Here is a 19,090-nt window from a genome sequence, read left to right as displayed (position 1 = left end):
TTGAAAACCGTTTGTACAACAAACTACAAACTTGGTAGTCATCGTCCCAGTAACAATGGGATACAAATATGTGAAAATGGTGATGTTTAATAAAAGAAGATGGCCACCAGTTATACAGTTACATTTGAAATTCAAACCTGCGTCAGTTGACAAACGATGCACTTGACTAACTCCAAGTCCCACAAGCATCTTCCCTGATACTGTATCAATACAACTGACTTTTAAAAAACTGTGTTCACCGCAAACAAAAATGGCAGTGTGACAGGCTGGCGAGTGGATAGAGGCCCAGTGACAGACTGCAGTTCAAAAAAAATAATACTTTTATTATAAAGAAACACAAAATAAAAGAGCACAAGGGTGAAAACAAAGATATTTAAACACAAATAACAAAACACAAAAGCAAAAATAGCAAGCACAACCATCTGCTTGCTTCCTCAGCTCCCTTCTCCCCCTAATGGGAAGCTGAGGCCTCCTTTTATGTCAGGTGGCTGGGTGCTGATTGATCGTTAATAACTCCAATCAACCCCAGCCACCTGAACACAATAAACCCAGGCAGGTAGGGGAATTTAACCCCATCACTGCCAATCTATATAGGGCAGAGCTCTGCTCTGCCACAGGCAGTTTGACGCATTTTTAGAAACCTTTCTAAATCTTCTTCTTGGGAACCGGTGAAGTGACTGATCTGACACTTATCAGCATCCATATTATCAGCATCCAAACCTGCTTGCAAAGCAGAAGCTGCTGTGGTACAATCCAATAGTAAAATGGCTGCTGCAAATTTCACCGAAACGCGTCCTTAAAAGCAGATTGCTTTTATTTGAAAACCGTCTGACCAACAGACTCCAAACTTGGTAGGCATCATTCCTGTGACAGCGGAATACAAAGATGTTAAAATAATTATGTTTCATGAAACAATATGGCTGACACTCCTACATTTTCTTCTTATATTTAAAACTGCTTTAGTTTAAAAATGGTTCACTTGATTAACTCCAAACTTGAAAACCATCGTGCCTGTGTTGGTAAAATTTACATTTTCAAAAATGGCATTTGTGCGTTAAACAAGATGGCCGTCTGATGCATTTTTGAAAAAAAAAACTTTCAAAATCTTCTTCTGTGGAACTGTTGAATTGCTGATTTTAAACTTGGCATATTGAGAACTAAACACACTTACACGGGTACTGATACTGGGGCTTGGGAGCCATAAAACTGCCTGGCAGCTCTAGTTATTATTATTATTATTATTATTATTATTATATATTATTATATTGTTATGTGCAGGCGGTCGAGCACCGTCCGCCTTATTTATTGTTTTGAGACCGGCAAAAAGCCAGTCTTTATATTGTGTAGTCGATGGAGACCGGGTTAGAACCCCTTCCCTAATACCCTTGTGGGAATGTGGCTGGAGCCTTAAGGGAATTATTATATCTTGCTTTGGATAAGGTGTATTATTGTATATCTTTAACAAGAGCTGAGAGTCTGCAAAACGACAGAGGGCAAGCATGTTTTAATTACCTTACGATTGCAGGTACGTGCCTTTAAAGTAAGATGACACTATTGTCATTTTATTGTCAGTTTTTAAAAGAAGAAAAAAACACTGGCCTACTTCACTACAGTAAAAAATGAGCTTTTATTATTTAGAAATACCACTGCTTCGGATTATTGCAAGTGCTATATATGTGCGAAAATATTTAACAGTTTTCCAGGGTAAATATACTAATATATATATATATATACCCACCCTCAGATTTGTTTGGCATTTCTACACGAATCATATGAATGGACCTGGGAGAGGCCACTTTTACGGAATTCCGTCTACAGACAGAACACTTTCACCCACGCACACACACGCACAGAGTCTCAGAGACACACACACACACACTCGTTTAGAAGTAAGGTACACTTTCTCTTATTGTTTTCAGTACTTTGGGTAGGATGGAGGAACCTTGCACCCAAAGTGGTCATCGTCATACAGGGTCCACAAGAAGATGGTGTTATACCATGAGAGACAGGGTCAACTGCGCATATAAAGGATCAGTCAATCCATCAATAAATTGGAAGTAAACCAAAGGAAACTAATGGCAAGAGTAGCACGGATGAGGCTGAGTGCTCACCTTGAAGGGGAAGTACCTGGACGGTCTGGAACTGAGGGCTCACCTTGAAGGTGGAGGTGCCGTACAGCTTGGTGGCCTGGGTGGTCTGGGGCTGAGGGCTCACATGAAGGAGGAGGTGCCTGGATGGTCTGGGGCTGAGGGCTCATCTTGAAGGCGGAGGTGCCTGGGTGGTCTGGGGCTGAGGGCTCACCTTGAAGGTGGAGGTGCCGTACAGCTTGGTGGCCTGGATAGTCTGGGGCTGAGAACTCACCTTGAAGGAGGAGGTGCCTGGACGGTCTGGGGCTGAGGGCTCATCTTGAAGGTGGAGGTGCCTGGGTGGTCTGGGGCTGAGGGCTCACCTTGAAGGTGGAGGTGCCGTACAGCTTGGTGGCCTGGATGGTCTGGGGCTGAGGGCTCCCCTTGAAGGAGGAAGTTCCTGGACGGTCTGGGGCTGAGGGCTCATCTTGAAGGTGGAGGTGCCTGGGTGGTCTGGGGCTGAGGGCTCACCTTGAAGGTGGAGGTGCCGTACAGCTTGGTGGCCTGGACGGTCTCTGGAGGGACGTTGGCGATGTTTGTGATGAACTCCTCCAGGTAGCGGCACGAGTGCTCTAAGTGTGTGGTGTTGATAATAATCTGGACCAGCTGCAGGACACAACAGGCAGGTAGAAGAGCTAAAACATTGTGTGTAGGGTATATTCTTGTTAGTAGAAAGGGTTTTGGGGCATAGTAATAAGAGAAACCCTACCCACGACTTGTTCCCTTATTGCACAGTACACACCAAAACACAAAGATTGTACTCATGAACAGCTATTAAACAAGATAATGAGTTGTTTTTTTAACTTTATACCATGTGTTCTATGTAGAGGATAACATCTGCACTCAAGAGCAGATGTACTGAAAGTCTGACAAATCCTTAGTGACGATTACATTCTCATACATGATTTTTATCGAAACCCTTTCAAAAGGCTTCCTTAGTCCAGTTAAACAATGCAGATGGTGTATTTTTTCAGGAATCAGAAATAAAAACTCACTTTACCTGTTGGTCTTTGGGTAAACACTTCTAATAAAGCTAGGAGTTCAAATGCGCACAGCAAAAAGCATTCATGATGTTTTATGTGGGCATTTACATATCAAAAGGTTTTTGAATTTAAACTAGAGGGGCTAGAAAAATGTCCAGAGCCTCATCACATTCTCATCATACAATGCCAATTGCTGCACTGCACAAGACATACCTGTCCAGGTAACCCAACTCAGGTAACCAATTTCTAAAGAACACCTGCAATGCTGTGGAGGGGAAGAGCTACGGATTTCTTGAAACCATTATGCTCGCAGTCACAAAAAGAGAAATATGTAATGAACATAATAATGAATGAACATAATAATGAATGAACACAATAATGAATGAAAACAATAATGAATTAACATAATAATGAATGAACACAATAATGATTGAACATCATAATTAATGCTCCTGAAAGAGTAGAGCTTGAAATCCATATTGACAGCAGCTGGCCCCCAGGTGCACTGACTAAACAGTAATCTGTCATTTACATCCTGTTTTTTTTTTTTTTTAAATATGATAAAAACATGAAATGTTTCATTATGCACAGTACTGTGCCTGTACAATGTACTGCATATAAGAGAATCATAATGGCTTCTAAGCACAGTCAACCTCACTTGTGGACAAAGGCCCTTTAAACACCAAAATCTTTCATCCAAGTATATTATGTTGCATCCCTTTAAATGCAGTAGTTAACACCTCTAAGCCTGGAATTGGTCTGGCAGCTCTTCATTGGATGCTGGTCCAGAACTGTACAGTAAGAATGGTCTCACTGGTTTAACAAGTTTATGGTAAACTCATTTGATTTGTACTCAACACTTTCAACTGTATACCTAAGCATTTGTTTGCCTTTTCAATTGTTTCCGCGCACTGGTCGCACCAGTTTATTTTCAGGTGACCCAGACAAGCAACCTCTTGCCAGGCCTCACTGCTGGGATGTTTTGAGCCTTTGACCGTACCTCTGTCAGGCCCACAGTCCTCCTCTTGATGAATTTCTGCAAGAAGTGCTCAGAGTCCAGGCCAACAGCAGGTTTGTTGATTTGCAAATCATGTCATCAATCTCTGTAGAACTGTATGGAAAAAAAAAAAAATCAAATCATTCATCAGATGATGACCCGGCAGCAGAAACACAGCATGATAGAGCAGACAGGGTTTAGATCAATGCCAGGTAGACAGGGTTTAGATCAATGCCAGGTAGAGCAGACAGGGTTTAGATCAATGCCAGGTAGACAGGGTTTAGATCAATGCCAGGTAGAGCAGACAGGGTTTAGATCAATGCCAGATAGACAGGGTTTAGATCAATGCCAGGTAGAGCAGACAGGGTTTAGATCAATACCAGGTAGAGCAGACAGGGTTTAGATCAATATCAGATAGACAGGGTTTAGATCAGTGCCAGATAGATAGGGTTTAGATCAATACCAGGTAGAGCAGACAGGGTTTAGATCAATGCCAGGTAGAGCAGACAGGGTTTAGATCAATGTCAGGTAGACAGGGTTTAGATCAATGCCAGATAGACAGGGTTTAGATCAATGCCTGATAGACAGGGTATAGATCAATGCCAGGTAGAGAGGCTTTAGATCAATGCCAGGTAGAGCAGACAGGGTTTAGATCAATGCCAGGTAGAGCAGACAGGGTTTAGATTAATGCCAGGTAGAGCAGACAGGGTTTAGATCAATGCCAGACAGACAGGGTTTAGATCAATGCCAGGTAGAGCAGACAGGGTTTAGATCAAGGCCAGGTAGAGCAGACAGGGTTTAGATCAATGCCAGATAGACAGGGTTTAGACAAATGCCAGATTATCAACTTTTATCAATGGTGACCCGTTTCATAAACATGCATTATACAACAAGCAATGCATTTTACGTGTCTATTCAACCCAGGTGTTTTGATGCAAGTGCTTTAGGAATTGAAAAGTATGGAAAGGAATGACTAAAAATACGCTCATATAATAATTCCGTTTTAACTTTTTTTTTTCTTAAACTATTTTGCAGGTCCTCATATACAGTGCCTTGCAAAAGTATTCAGACCCCTGACCAATTCTCTCATATTACTGAATTACAAATGGTACACTGAAATTCCATTCTGTTCAACATTTTTTTTTAAAATACTTAAACTCAAAATCAATTAATGTAAGGTGACACTGGTTTTATGTTGGGAAATATTTTTAGGAAAAATAAGGACTTTGACTTTGACTGGGCCATTGTAGGACATTCACCTTTTTGTTCTTGAGCCACTTCAATGTTGCTTTGGCCTTGTGCTTGGGATCATTGTCCTGCTCAAAGGTGAATTTCCTCCCAAGCTTCAGTTTTTTAGCGGACTGAAGCAGATTCTCTTGCAGTATCTTCCTGCATTTTGCTCCATCCATTCTTACTTCAATTGTAACAAAATGCCCAGTCCCTGCGGATGAGAAGCATCCCCACAGCATGATGCTGCCACCACCATACTTCACTGTAGGGATGGTGTGTCGCGAGGCATGGGCAGTGTTAGGTTTGCGCCACACATAGCGCTTTGCGTTTTGGCCAAAAAGCTCTATATTGGTCTCATCTGACCACAAAACCTTTTCCCACATCACAGCTGGGTCACGCTAATGCTTTCTGGCAAACTCCAGACGTGCTTTCAGATGGTACTTTTTGAGTAACGGCTTCTTTCTTGCCACCCTCCCATACAGGCCAGTGTTATGCAGAGCTCTTGATATGGTTGACTGGTGCACCATTACTCCACTCCCAGCCACTGAACTCTGTAGCTCCTTCAAAGTAATTGTTGGCATCTCTGTGGCTTCTCTCACAAGTCTCCTTCTTGTTTGAGCGCTGAGTTTTGAGGGACAGCCTTTTCTTGGCAGTGCCTTGGTGGGGTGATGCAGCTTCCACTTCCTGATTATTGATCCAACTGTGCTCACTGGGATATCCAAACATTTTGATATTATTTTGTACCCTTTCCCTAATCTATGCATTTGTATTACTTTATCTCTAACTTCTGTAGAATGCTCTTTGATCTTCATTTTCCTTCAGATTCACAGCCTTAACAATAATCCTTCTACAGTGGGGTTTTTATCCAGAAAATGTGACAGCAACTTTAATGGTATACAGGTGGAGGCCAATGATAAGATAACTGTGTCCTCGTTAGGGCAATTTCTTTCATCGGTGCAAATTGGGAGCTTCCAGAGCACAGGGGTTGAATACTTATGCAAGCAAGATATTTCAGTTTTTTATTTTTCTTAAAAATATTTCCCAACATAAAACCAATGTCACCTTAAAATAATTGATTCTGAGTTTCAGTGTTTAAAAATAAAATATCAAACAGAATGAAATTTTAATGTACCATTTGTAATTCAGTAATATGAGAGAATTGGTCAGGGGTATGAATACTTTTGCAAGGCATTGTATATGGAACAGCTGCTGATAAAACTGTCATACCATGCATGTTTGATCATATTTAGATCATATTTAGACAATGCACGTAAACCGAGTTTGACAAATCTCATGAAAAACATCATAAACGTGAGAATGCCCTCAAATACCTCAATATACTGTACTCCAGACATATTTACAGCAACAAATGTTTACCCATGTAAACAATACATATAATGTACAAAAACTAAACCAAGTAATCATGCACATTTTGCGGCATGTAAACTTTGCAGATTTTTTAACGTCTTGCAACATTTCATGCTTTACAGTATATTGCTAAATACGAAATGCAGCTACTGTACCTTTTTTACAATGTTTGCCATCAATCAATCATCATTACTCTGTTGCTCTAATGTTAAGATTGTTATTTGTTCTTTATTGGCCTGTGTGGTTTTGCTATTTGGTATTGATAAATCACGAGATACATGTGCCTTTGCTTCTGATTATTCGAGAACACATTTGGCTTGTATCACAGTTATTTGAGGTTCTCTGGAAAAGTAAGGGGTTACCCAAGAAGACCCCTATAATAAAGTAAAGATTGGAACACTGAAGTCACCTCATTCTGAACTGTGGATGAAGAAGAGAGTCAGGGAAATTACAACAGCTCAGGAGCTCCCAAAGAGGTAATCATGCTACTGAAATGAGCAACCAATCAAAGGAGATAATTAACTTCCCCCTGAAAGTACTTCACAAGCCTTCTTTTAGACAGCAGTGTTCTGACATTGTTTTCAAACAATCTGCACACCCACCCTGCTTCCAAGCAGCCAGAGCAAAGAGGCTGGGCTGACGTCGGAAGCACTAGAGGTGCCCACGGAGGGCCGAGTGAATGCTGAAAGTGTCCTCTTCAAATGGATTAGTCCCATGGCTGTGCACTCTCTACCCCCATGGATAATGACTTAATTATTGTTCTGAGCCATCCAGGTGCAGCAACGTCACCGTTGTGCGTAAAGCGAAGCCCGTTGCGTAACAGGTTCTGCAGTCCAGAACTATAAACAGGACGTTAACCTTACGAAAGGATTAGCTTATTACAGTACTTCTCCAAGTAACTTCTCCCCTGAAATCAGGTTTTACAGAAGATTGTTAAAGTTGTTGAAGGATCCTTCATGTTTCTAACGCTCAATTATTAGATTTATTGGGTTACTATGATAATTCATAGGAATAAAAGCTTCTCATCAAGTAGATTTCAAAAGAGACTACAATGGTAAAGTTACAGGTGAAGCGCAGAGATGTTTCAAACACCAGAATCAACTTCTCATTTAGACAATGTACTGTAGGCCTCCACCACACACCCACACACACACAAGCACACTCATGCATACAGACAGACAGACAAGTACACACACAGAAATGGAAACTATTGCTTTCGGTAATGCAAGATTAACTGTTAAACAACACCGTGTAACAATTATTTTTATTTTTTTTTTTTGTTCCTGGGTATTAAGTGTTATTTCCTAATTGCTTATACCTCAAAAGTATAGAAAACGGCTATTATTCCCCACAAACTTTGCTTTTGTGACCAGGACAGGTAAATTTCAAAATATCACTATTTCCAATGAGAAAACGGGCGCTTTTGTGTCTTTTCGTTCACATCAAGTCAGAAAAAAACAACATATGAATCCAAATTAACATATATTTATACTAAAGTAATGCAAAAATGACTACAAAAGATTTAGAAGTGAGTAGTTTTTCGAGATTTACGATTATACTGTAAATTTACCGTATAATTGTAAATCTCAAAAAACTACTCACTTCTAAATCTTTTGTAGTCATTATTGTATTACTATAGTATAAATATATGTTAATTTGGATTCATATGTTGTTTTTTTCCCAGGAACAAAACTTGTGTTACATAGTGCAATCAAAAGTAATCTTTGATTTATATAGTGCCTCTCACAGCCAAAGTAAATGAGGGATTACTTTACTAAACTAAATATGTTAGAGTTAAGAGTTTACACTCTTAACACCAACTACAAAATTCACTTATTCTTCATTCAAGAACCATGTGGTGAACATTGTGCTTTTGGTCTTGTATCATGATATAAATGATACAGTACGTCTTATGATACGATATATCATGTAAAGAAAGTATCACGATTCACAATGACTTGTTATACCTCTAGTGATGGCAGTGTAACTGTTTCAGTGTTGTTATGACATCCCTGGGTAATGACAACGGTTCAGAATCCCATTTCTCCTGAGTAACCTTATTATTAGACAAACTTATACAGTAGCACAGTGCTTTTGATACAGTAGCAGTCTGATGGAGCCGTTGTGCCGGTGCTTTTGATACAGTAGCAGTCTGATGGAGCCGTTGTGCCGGTGCTTTTGATACAGTAGCAGTCTGATGGAGCCGTTGTGCCGGTGCTTTTGATACAGTAGCAGTCTGATGGAGCCGTTGTGCCGGTGCTTTTGATACAGTAGCAGTCTGATGGAGCCGTTGTGCCGGTGCTTTTGATACAGTAGCAGTCTGATGGAGCCGTTGTGCCGGTGCTTTTGATACAGTAGCAGTCTGATGGAGCCGTTGTGCCGGTGCTTTTGATACAGTAGCAGTCTGATGGAGCCGTTGTGCCGGTGCTTTTGATACAGTAGCAGTCTGATGGAGGCGTTGTGCCGGTGCTTTTGATACAGTAGCAGTCTGATGGAGCCGTTGTGCCGGTGCTTTTGATACAGTAGCAGTCTGATGGAGCCGTTGTGCCGGTGCTTTTGATACAGTAGCAGTCTGATGGAGCCGTTGTGCCGGTGCTTTTGATACAGTAGCAGTCTGATGGAGCCGTTGTGCCGGTGCTTTTGATACAGTAGCAGTCTGATGGAGCCGTTGTGCCGGTGCTTTTGATACAGTAGCAGTCTGATGGAGCCGTTGTGCCGGTGCTTTTGATACAGTAGCAGTCTGATGGAGCCGTTGTGCCGGTGCTTTTGATATAGTAGCAGTCTGATGGAGTCATAGTGCCGGTGCTTTTGATACAGTAGCAGTCTGATGGAGGCGTTGTGCCGGTGCTTTTGATACAGTAGCAGTCTGATGGAGCCGTTGTGCCGGTGCTTTTGATACAGTAGCAGTCTGATGGAGCCGTTGTGCCGGTGCTTTTGATACAGTAGCAGTCTGATGGAGCCGTTGTGCCGGTGCTTTTGATACAGTAGCAGTCTGATGGAGCCGTTGTGCCGGTGCTTTTGATACAGTAGCAGTCTGATGGAGCCGTTGTGCCGGTGCTTTTGATACAGTAGCAGTCTGATGGAGCCGTTGTGCCGGTGCTTTTGATACAGTAGCAGTCTGATGGAGCCGTTGTGCCGGTGCTTTTGATACAGTAGCAGTCTGATGGAGCCGTTGTGCCGGTGCTTTTGATACAGTAGCAGTCTGATGGAGCCGTTGTGCCGGTGCTTTTGATACAGTAGCAGTCTGATGGAGCCGTTGTGCCGGTGCTTTTGATACAGTAGCAGTCTGATGGAGCCGTTGTGCCGGTGCTTTTGATACAGTAGCAGTCTGATGGAGCCGTTGTGCCGGTGCTTTTGATACAGTAGCAGTCTGATGGAGCCGTTGTGCCGGTGCTTTTGATACAGTAGCAGTCTGATGGAGCCGTTGTGCCGGTGCTTTTGATACAGTAGCAGTCTGATGGAGCCGTTGTGCCGGTGCTTTTGATACAGTAGCAGTCTGATGGAGCCGTTGTGCCGGTGCTTTTGATACAGTAGCAGTCTGATGGAGCCGTTGTGCCGGTGCTTTTGATACAGTAGCAGTCTGATGGAGGCGTTGTGCCGGTGCTTTTGATACAGTAGCAGTCTGATGGAGCCGTTGTGCCGGTGCTTTTGATACAGTAGCAGTCTGATGGAGCCGTTGTGCCGGTGCTTTTGATACAGTAGCAGTCTGATGGAGCCGTTGTGCCGGTGCTTTTGATACAGTAGCAGTCTGATGGAGCCGTTGTGCCGGTGCTTTTGATACAGTAGCAGTCTGATGGAGCCGTTGTGCCGGTGCTTTTGATACAGTAGCAGTCTGATGGAGCCGTTGTGCCGGTGCTTTTGATACAGTAGCAGTCTGATGGAGGCGTTGTGCCGGTGCTTTTGATAGAGTAGCAGTCTGATGGAGGCGTTGTGCCGGTGCTTTTGATACAGTAGCAGTCTGATGGAGCCGTTGTGCCGGTGCTTTTGATACAGTAGCAGTCTGATGGAGCCGTTGTGCCGGTGCTTTTGATACAGTAGCAGTCTGATGGAGCCGTTGTGCCGGTGCTTTTGATACAGTAGCAGTCTGATGGAGCCGTTGTGCCGGTGCTTTTGATACAGTAGCAGTCTGATGGAGCCGTTGTGCCGGTGCTTTTGATACAGTAGCAGTCTGATGGAGCCGTTGTGCCGGTGCTTTTGATACAGTAGCAGTCTGATGGAGCCGTTGTGCCGGTGCTTTTGATACAGTAGCAGTCTGATGGAGCCGTTGTGCCGGTGCTTTTGATACAGTAGCAGTCTGATGGAGCCGTTGTGCCGGTGCTTTTGATACAGTAGCAGTCTGATGGAGCCGTTGTGCCGGTGCTTTTGATATAGTAGCAGTCTGCTGGAGTCGTAGTGCCGGTGCTTTTGATACAGTAGCAGTCTGCTGGAGTCGTAGTGCCGGTGCTTTTGATAGCTTCTTTGTTTCAGCCCCATAGTCAAAAAAATCACCTTGTTATTAAGGCTGATATTAAGTCACAGGTGTCAATGACTCTGTTATTTGTGTTTTTAAAAATGAGCATTGAATTCTACTTGAAATTCCACCTTAACAAAAAAAAAAAAAAAAAAAAAAAAAGCTATTTTTATGGTTGTACGATGTTGAACTAGCTCAACTGCCTTGCATTGCAATGTAGCCATTAACACCCTAACCAAGCATATTTTTAAAATGGGCAAAAATAAGCGCAACTGCACAACCTGTACAATGCCCAAACAATGTAAGTCATGAAAGCAGAGGGTTACTGTTTTGTTCCATGTCCAATATGCAACATTTTGACTGTAGCTGTGTATGCTGTGAAGCTTGCTGATTTGCATACAGGATTAAAGACTTGAATTAGCTGTGATCATCACCACTTCATTTCAAATTGATACTGTGAAAAACATATTTTAAAAAAGAAAACATAATTAAGATTAGTTTCCTTTTTTTTTTTTTTTTTTTTTACAGGCACACTAATGTTATTTTTCTGTAGGTATAATGTATTTAAAAAGACATAAGCACTTCCATTTTCACCCCTTCCTCTGTGATCCTGAACACATTTACCCTGACTGCTCCTTGAAAAAAATCCCAGCCTTAATTATAATATCTGCATGTTCCAAATTGAAGTAGAATATACAAGCAACATTCCTGAAAAAAGCAGTGTCCGAAGTCTAATTATTAAACAGAGTTTGCAGAACTTGGGAGGGGGGGGGGGGGGGGGGGGGGGGGGGGGGGTGGGGGGGGGGGGGGGGGGGGGGGGGGGGGGGGGGGCACTATCCAGCACATTTTAAATATCAATGTTGGTAATGAGCATTTTCAGGGCACACATCTGTATTCCTGCTTGACAAAACCCACAATGCAAATCTGCTTTTAATTAACAGCTTACATTATTATACCAGGGTTTGAACTGCACCAAATGAATCCATGTATTTGTTTATTCATTTATTTCCAGGAAACATTGCTAGACATAAACATATCATTTCCAATGTGCCTATGCTGGTAGCAGGCAGCCGACAGCAAGTCAATGAAAAGCATACGGAGGCCATGGTAAATCAACCTTAACTCTTTGTAGTCTAACGGACGCCCTATGCATCACTACTAGCCAAAAGAAATTCATGACTTACACCTGCACGTTAATCCATCCCTCCATTTACATCTGCACTATATACACAAAGAACATGCAGCTCAGAAGAGGGTGAATCAGTCACAGATCAAACATAGTGCCCACTGCAGCTGTGTGGGCAGGCAGCTAAGTGCTACCAATGCCCACCATCACCTTAGAGTTTTGTCTTGACGGTGAATCGCTTGCTTCATGACTACCGAAATTGCCAGTTTAATCGACTTGATTTAAATCAGCCAGCCCTGTAAAAGAATGGCTTAACAAATGCACAAATGAAAAGGAGAAAAATAAAAGTAGACTATGAGCATTTAAATAGTACATCATTGAACAGAACAAAAATGCACCACTTCTGCTGTTCTCTCACTGCAGCCCTGCCCCTGCGTGCTTCCTGCTATTGACAAGACGACCCTGTCACTCAGAGACTTTCCAATAAAGGTCAATTGAAACTGTCATCCAGCTGGACTGGGACGACTATTCAGCACTGCTCAGATGACTAGAGGGGCACAAAAGCAGCCTCCCAGCGCACATTAAACCAAATTCCTTAACAGAAATGGAGGGGGGTGAATACAACATATATTTTCTATTTAGATGTGAAATTAAATACCTCCAACTCAATTTGTGCTGCAGTGTTTTCGCAGCTTGCAAGAAAATGGATGCTTTGCAGTTGTTTCGTAATTAAATAATGACCTTCATAATAACGATAATAGCCTGTAATTTAGGAGGCAAGGTTACCCTATCTTGTTACACAGTGAGCACTCCTGCCAACCTCAGGCCCCGACAATAATCGACTAATTAACAGGAGGGACGGAGAAAGCAGGGCTTTGCAAATAAAACTTCCGAGGAGAATGCAGAGCTCTTCAAATTAAACTGCCAATGTTTTTGGTTGTCTCTTGAGGGGACGGTAATAAGTGATACTGATGATAATGTATTTTATTGCAGCAGACTGTGGGAGTCCCAGAAAACACATTGACCTGAGGTTTACAGAAAGTGCACTGTGAGCTGCAAGTACACAGTGCGCTCTTTCAAAACACATCACTCCTGACAGGCTGCCCAGGGTTTGAAGACAAGGTCTGCCAAGTCATAGTAACACAACACAGCTGGGTTGGTAAAAAAGGGATTCACTCCTCAGTCCAGTCTAATCCACACTGCTCTATAGATTCTTAAACCGGCTTTAAAACTTCTGTTACTCAAACCACCCACCGACATGCAAGCATAACGAACAATGCTTGGAAACCCAAGACCAAAATAGCCCCTGGCTGCTTTGACACTGGTCTCTGCCAATGCATGCTCCTAGGGTGCTAACAGAGGAGTCCTGAACAGGTCACTCCTCCAGCCAAAAAGGCATGAGATCAAGCCAGAACAGCTGAGTCCGAGGCTAAAAGGGCAACCAGTGTGAAAACACGTCTCAGCTCTCCAGCACTACCAGTACTTAGCACTTCAACAATGAGCACTAGTTTAAACACTCCATTCTCAGCTCTCCAGCACTGTCATTACCAGCACCTTGATAATAATGAGCACTAGTCTACACACTCCATTCTCAGCTCTACAGCACTGTCATTACCAGCACCTTGATAATAATGAGCACTAGCCTAATCACTGCATTCTCAGCTCTCCAGAGCTGTCATTACCAGCACCTTGATAATAATGAGCACTAGTCTACGCACTGCATTCTCAGCTCTCCAGCACTGTCATTACCAGCACCTTGATAGTAATGAGCACTAGTCTAAACACTCCATTCTCAGCTCTCCAGCGCTGTCATTACCAGCACCTTGATAATAATGAGCACTAGTCTAAACACTCCATTCTCAGCTCTCCAGCACTGTCATTACCAGCACCTTGATAATAATGAGCACTAGTCTACACACTCCATTCTCAGCTCTCCAGTGCTGTCATTACCAGCACCTTGATAATAATGAGCACTAGCCTACACACTCCATTCTCAGCTCTCCAGCGCTGTCATTACCAGCACCTTGATAATTAGTTAAAACACTCTGTTCTAAACATTTTTCTCATTTTAAATTGGGAGAAATTGTGAGATTCCTGGAATTGATGTTAACATTTTAAAAAATAAATAAATAAACAAATATATAAAATCAGACAGAGGGTTGGCCCACAGTTAGTCTGTGTTGCATACTCACAGGCCTGGTCATTTGTAAGTTTTCAATATTGGAATTCAAATTATCATTGAGGCAGTCCAGCACAACTGAATCAATTGGATTTGGTTCCTTTACTGAAAATACATATCACAAGTTATTAGCGAGGAATGCATACTAAATCACACCCAAACATAAAACCATCTGAATCATTTCTGGAAATCAACTCTATTTTTCAGCTTGAAATTCTTGGGGTTGGTGCAGGTGGGTGCTAATTAACCTTGATAACCCCTCCCTCCCACTCCATGTTGTTTAGTCTTCAGCCCTCTTGCCAGCTGGATGTTTTTCTGTTTCCAGAGACAAGAAAGCATGATTCCCGAAGTAGACCAGGGTTCTACTTTGAGAAACATTTTGCCTTCAGCCAAGCAGGAGAGACTCTGTGAGCATGCATCCTCGATCATGCGACTATACAAGAGGGTGACTTTTTACTGATATGCACGCTGACGCACTGTACTGCAATAACACTCATTTAAGATGATGGTCCGCTCCTCTTTTACAGTTTTAGTGCAATTTCAAGTGCAGCACCAAGCTTTACTCAATTTTTGAAGCACCCAGCAGGAATGATCACGTGCTACTAGAAAAAGTTTACCGACAACGTTTTCTCACAATTATTGAAGAAACATGTTTCCACATGAGACCTTGACCTTGGAAGTTGTATCTTATTTTATTTATTTGGTTGTTTGTTTATTTAGTTGTTATTGGTCTCCCTTTCTCATAAACTCCTTACCTGAGGTGCATATCCTCAGAGAACTTCAGGCAGGCATAAATGAACTCTTTGAGCTGGCTGTAAACCTTCAGCACAGACTCAGAGAACAGGAACTTCTTTGGTAAAGCAAAGCAGTCAGTGTTTAGCTGTGTCTGGCTGCTGATGAACTCATTTGGTCCCGGCATCACTCTAGAAAACAACACCTTGGAGACAACAAAGTTCAAACATAAGAAAGGCTATCTGATCTATCGGGGCTCAGTTCCACAGTACTAACTTCACTAAACTATTCTATATTGAATTCTCCCAGTAGAGACTTCTCAATTTTCACAGAACTTGCTGCTTGTCAGACATTGAGTTTGCTGGCTCTCGGCTCCACAGTTCTTAGTGTTCTACCCTCTATTGGATTAGCTGTGTTCAGGGATGGAAATAACAATCCCGTTGCATAGCAGCTTGATCCATTCCTGGTTTTACTATGAGTTTAATAAGACACACCTGAGCTTGTTTCCTATATACACTGTGGCTAATGAAGTTCGTAAAAGTAAGTTTAGAACAGAAGGTAAGAAGCACTTTTTACAGAGGTATAAATGCATAGAATAGCCTACCAGGTGAAGTAGGATCTAGAACACTGGGAACATTTAAAAAAAGACTAGATTATGTGTTTTTAAATGCGTAAATCCAGTAGGGGAGAATTCTGTGCTAACAAGGGATGAGCCTTGACGGGCCGAAAGGCCTTTTTTAATTCCCAAAATGTTCTATGTAGAATTAAAGTATACATATATATATATATAAGATATATGATATATATATATATATATATATATATATATATATATATATAGCTGTGGAAAAAATTAAGAGACCACTGCAAAATTATCAGTTTCTCTGGTTTTACTATTTATAGGTATGTGTTTGGGTAAAATTAACATTTTTGTTTTATTCTATAAACTACTGACAACATTTCTCCCAAATTCCAAATAAAAATATTGTCATTTAGAGCATTTATTTGCAGAAAATGACAACTGGTCAAAATAACAAAAAAGATGTAGTGTTGTCAGACCTCGAATAATGCAAAGAAAATAAGTTCATATTCATTTTTAAACAACACAATACTAATGTTTTAACTTAGGAAGAGTTCAGAAATCAATATTTGGTGGAATAACCCTGATTTTCAATCACAGCTTTCATGCGTCTTGGCATGCTCTCCACCAGTCTTTCACATTGATGTTGGGTGACTTTATGCCACTCCTGGCGCAAAAATTCAAGCAGCTCGGCTTTGTTTGATGGCTTGTGACCATCCATCTTCCTCTTGATCACATTCCAGAGGTTTTCAATGGGGTTCAGGTCTGGAGATTGGGCTGGCCATGACAGGGTCTTGATCTGGTGGTCCTCCATCCACACCTTGATTGACCTGGCTGTGTGGCATGGAGCATTGTCCTGCTGGAAAAACCAATCCTCAGAGTTGGGGAACATTGTCAGAGCAGAAGGAAGCAAGTTTTCTTCCAGGACAACCTTGTACTTGGCTTGATTCATGCGTCCTTCACAAAGACAAATCTGCCCGATTCCAGCCTTGCTGAAGCACCCCCAGATCATCACTGATCCTCCACCACATTTCACAGTGGGTGCGAGACACTGTGGCTTGTAGGCCTCTCCAGGTCTCCGTCTAACCATTAGACGACCAGGTGTTGGGCAAAGCTGAAAATTGGACTCATCAGAGAAGATGACCTTACTCCAGTCCTCTACGGTCCAATCCTTATGGTCTTTTGCAAACCTCAGCCTGGCTCTTCTTTGCTTCTCATTGATGAAGGGCTTTTTTCTAGCTTTGCACGACTTCAGCCCTGCCCCTAGGAGCCTGTTTCGAACCGTCCTCGCCGTGCACTTCACCCCAGCTGCCGTTTGCCATTCTTTTTGTAGGTCACTTGATGTCATCCTATGGTTGCTGAGTGACATTTGAATGAGTTGGCGGTCATCCCGGTCAGTGGAGAGTCGTTTTCGCCCTCTGCCGGTCTGTAGCTTTGTTGTCCCCAATGTGTGCTGCTTGACCTTGTTCTTATGAACCGCCGTCTTTGAAATTTTAAGGATGGAAGCAACCCGACGCTCACTGTATCCCTCTGCCAGTAAAGCCAGAATTGAACCCTTCTTTTCCTCACTCAAAACTTTCCTTTTCAACTCTTTGGGCATGGTCAATAGTTATTTTTTGATTCCAATTACTTTTGAGGTACTACTAGCACTGTTTTGCCATCCAGCTGGTCCTATTGCAAGAGGATAGTGATGACCACAGGAGTGGTTTTTATACTTTTCCTCGTTAAATAAGATTTGGTTCAGGTGATCCCCTAATCAGTACCTCATTCAGTAGAATGAGGTGTGCCTGTGTTGGAATTCAACAGACACTGGAATGGAATGGCTGCCATACATGTAGAGATGCTGATTTAAGAAAAATTTGCAGTGGTCTCTTAATTTTTTCCAGAGCTATATATATATATATATATATATATATATATATATATATATATATATATATATATGTAGACACACACACACAGCAGGGATCTAAATAAATGAAAGAAGCCTCAAAACCCCTCCTCTGTTTGGGTATTTTTTTTTTTAAATGTCCAGACAACCAAAACAAAAAAAAAGCTGAATGCTAACTGTGCAAGCAACTGTTGATGTATCATGGAGGCACAACCCATCTCCAGGGTCACCTAACAAGCGTAAGTGCATATTATTATTTGTCGTGTTATTAATATTCTTAGTAGTAGTAAAATGTGACAGTTAACCTGCTGGGAACATTGACTTAAATACAGCTCTGTTTTGACTAAGTCTGCTGCAGTTGGTGCTGCAGGAGTGCCAGCTTATTGTATACTGTATATATCGCAAGCAGCATCAATTACAGGTACAAAAACAACATGCATTTCTATTTTTATTTAAATGATAAAAACAGGATTACTGTTCTATATAACTAAATGTGAGAGTTTTATTGCATTTATATGGATTACCTGTAAAATAGGATTTTCAATCAATTCTAAACAAGTAGCCATGGTGACGTCACCAGCAAATTATTATTATTATTATTTTTTATTTATTTATTTATTTATTTATTTCTTAGCAGATGCCCTTACTCAGGGCGACTTACAGTTGTATAAATTATGTAAATTAGTGCCACCGAAGGTTCGAACCTTCCTTCAGTAACGTGTTCTGAACCCTTAAAGGTCAAAATGTACCCTTTGTTGCAGCCCTCATGAAATAACACACATAGAGGTTGCTACTTTTCGAAGGTTGGCTTAGTCCCGACATATTCAAATATTCAAGCTGAGCTATCAGATACTATAAATTAAATGTGACTGTATATAGGGTACAAAATCACTTACACAATTCCTAGCAACCACATCTTCAAAGGAATCATCAGAAATAAATAACCACGTTCAGGTAAACAAATCTGCCTTTGGTATTCCGTCCGAATGTCTGCTTAATTAGAGCTGCTTTCATTTAGGGCTGAAGAAGGGCTTGTTTACAGAAGAGGCCGTGCCGTATAATCCTCTCGATGATTGTATCTGCTGATACTCCTGCAACGTCCCCATGTGTTTCTATTAGCTGATTGAAAACAGAACACATTGGAATAAAACAAATAGAATAAAACAACATACCCTACAATTTGATTAAAAAAACTTCCTGTGCCCTTCTAAAGTTTCATGCTGAAAATAAAACAAAATAAACAAAATCAGGGTTACAAATAAACAAGTCACGGCACAGAGCTAAGCCTCTCTGTGAGGTACTCACATACTGTACAATGCTAGGTTGAAGACCTGCTCTTAATTGAATGACCTGGTCTGAGAGAAATGTTCAGTGCTCTTTTTGTATACAGCTGTTGCTAGCTACTGCTCTGTCCTTGCACTGATTGAC

The 19,090-nt window shown here is 41.7% G+C and overlaps 1 long non-coding RNA gene across 1 annotated transcript; it reads right to left on the bottom strand.

Moving 5' to 3' along the window:
* Positions 1-1,826: 1,826 nt before the first annotated feature.
* On the bottom strand, positions 1,827-18,881 carry LOC121313203. Its single transcript, XR_005949951.1, has 3 exons — positions 18,835-18,881; positions 4,110-4,220; positions 1,827-2,732 (listed from the first exon to the last, which is right to left on the bottom strand). It is a non-coding gene; the product is annotated as an uncharacterized LOC121313203 (long non-coding RNA).
* Between the last annotated feature and the right edge of the window lie 209 nt (positions 18,882-19,090).

The sequence above is a fragment of the Polyodon spathula genome, chromosome 1, assembly GCF_017654505.1.
Source record: "Polyodon spathula isolate WHYD16114869_AA chromosome 1, ASM1765450v1, whole genome shotgun sequence".
Lineage (NCBI taxonomy): Eukaryota > Metazoa > Chordata > Actinopteri > Acipenseriformes > Polyodontidae > Polyodon > Polyodon spathula.
Note: the sequence above shows the minus strand (reverse complement) of the source record. Positions and strands in the feature narration are given on the sequence as shown.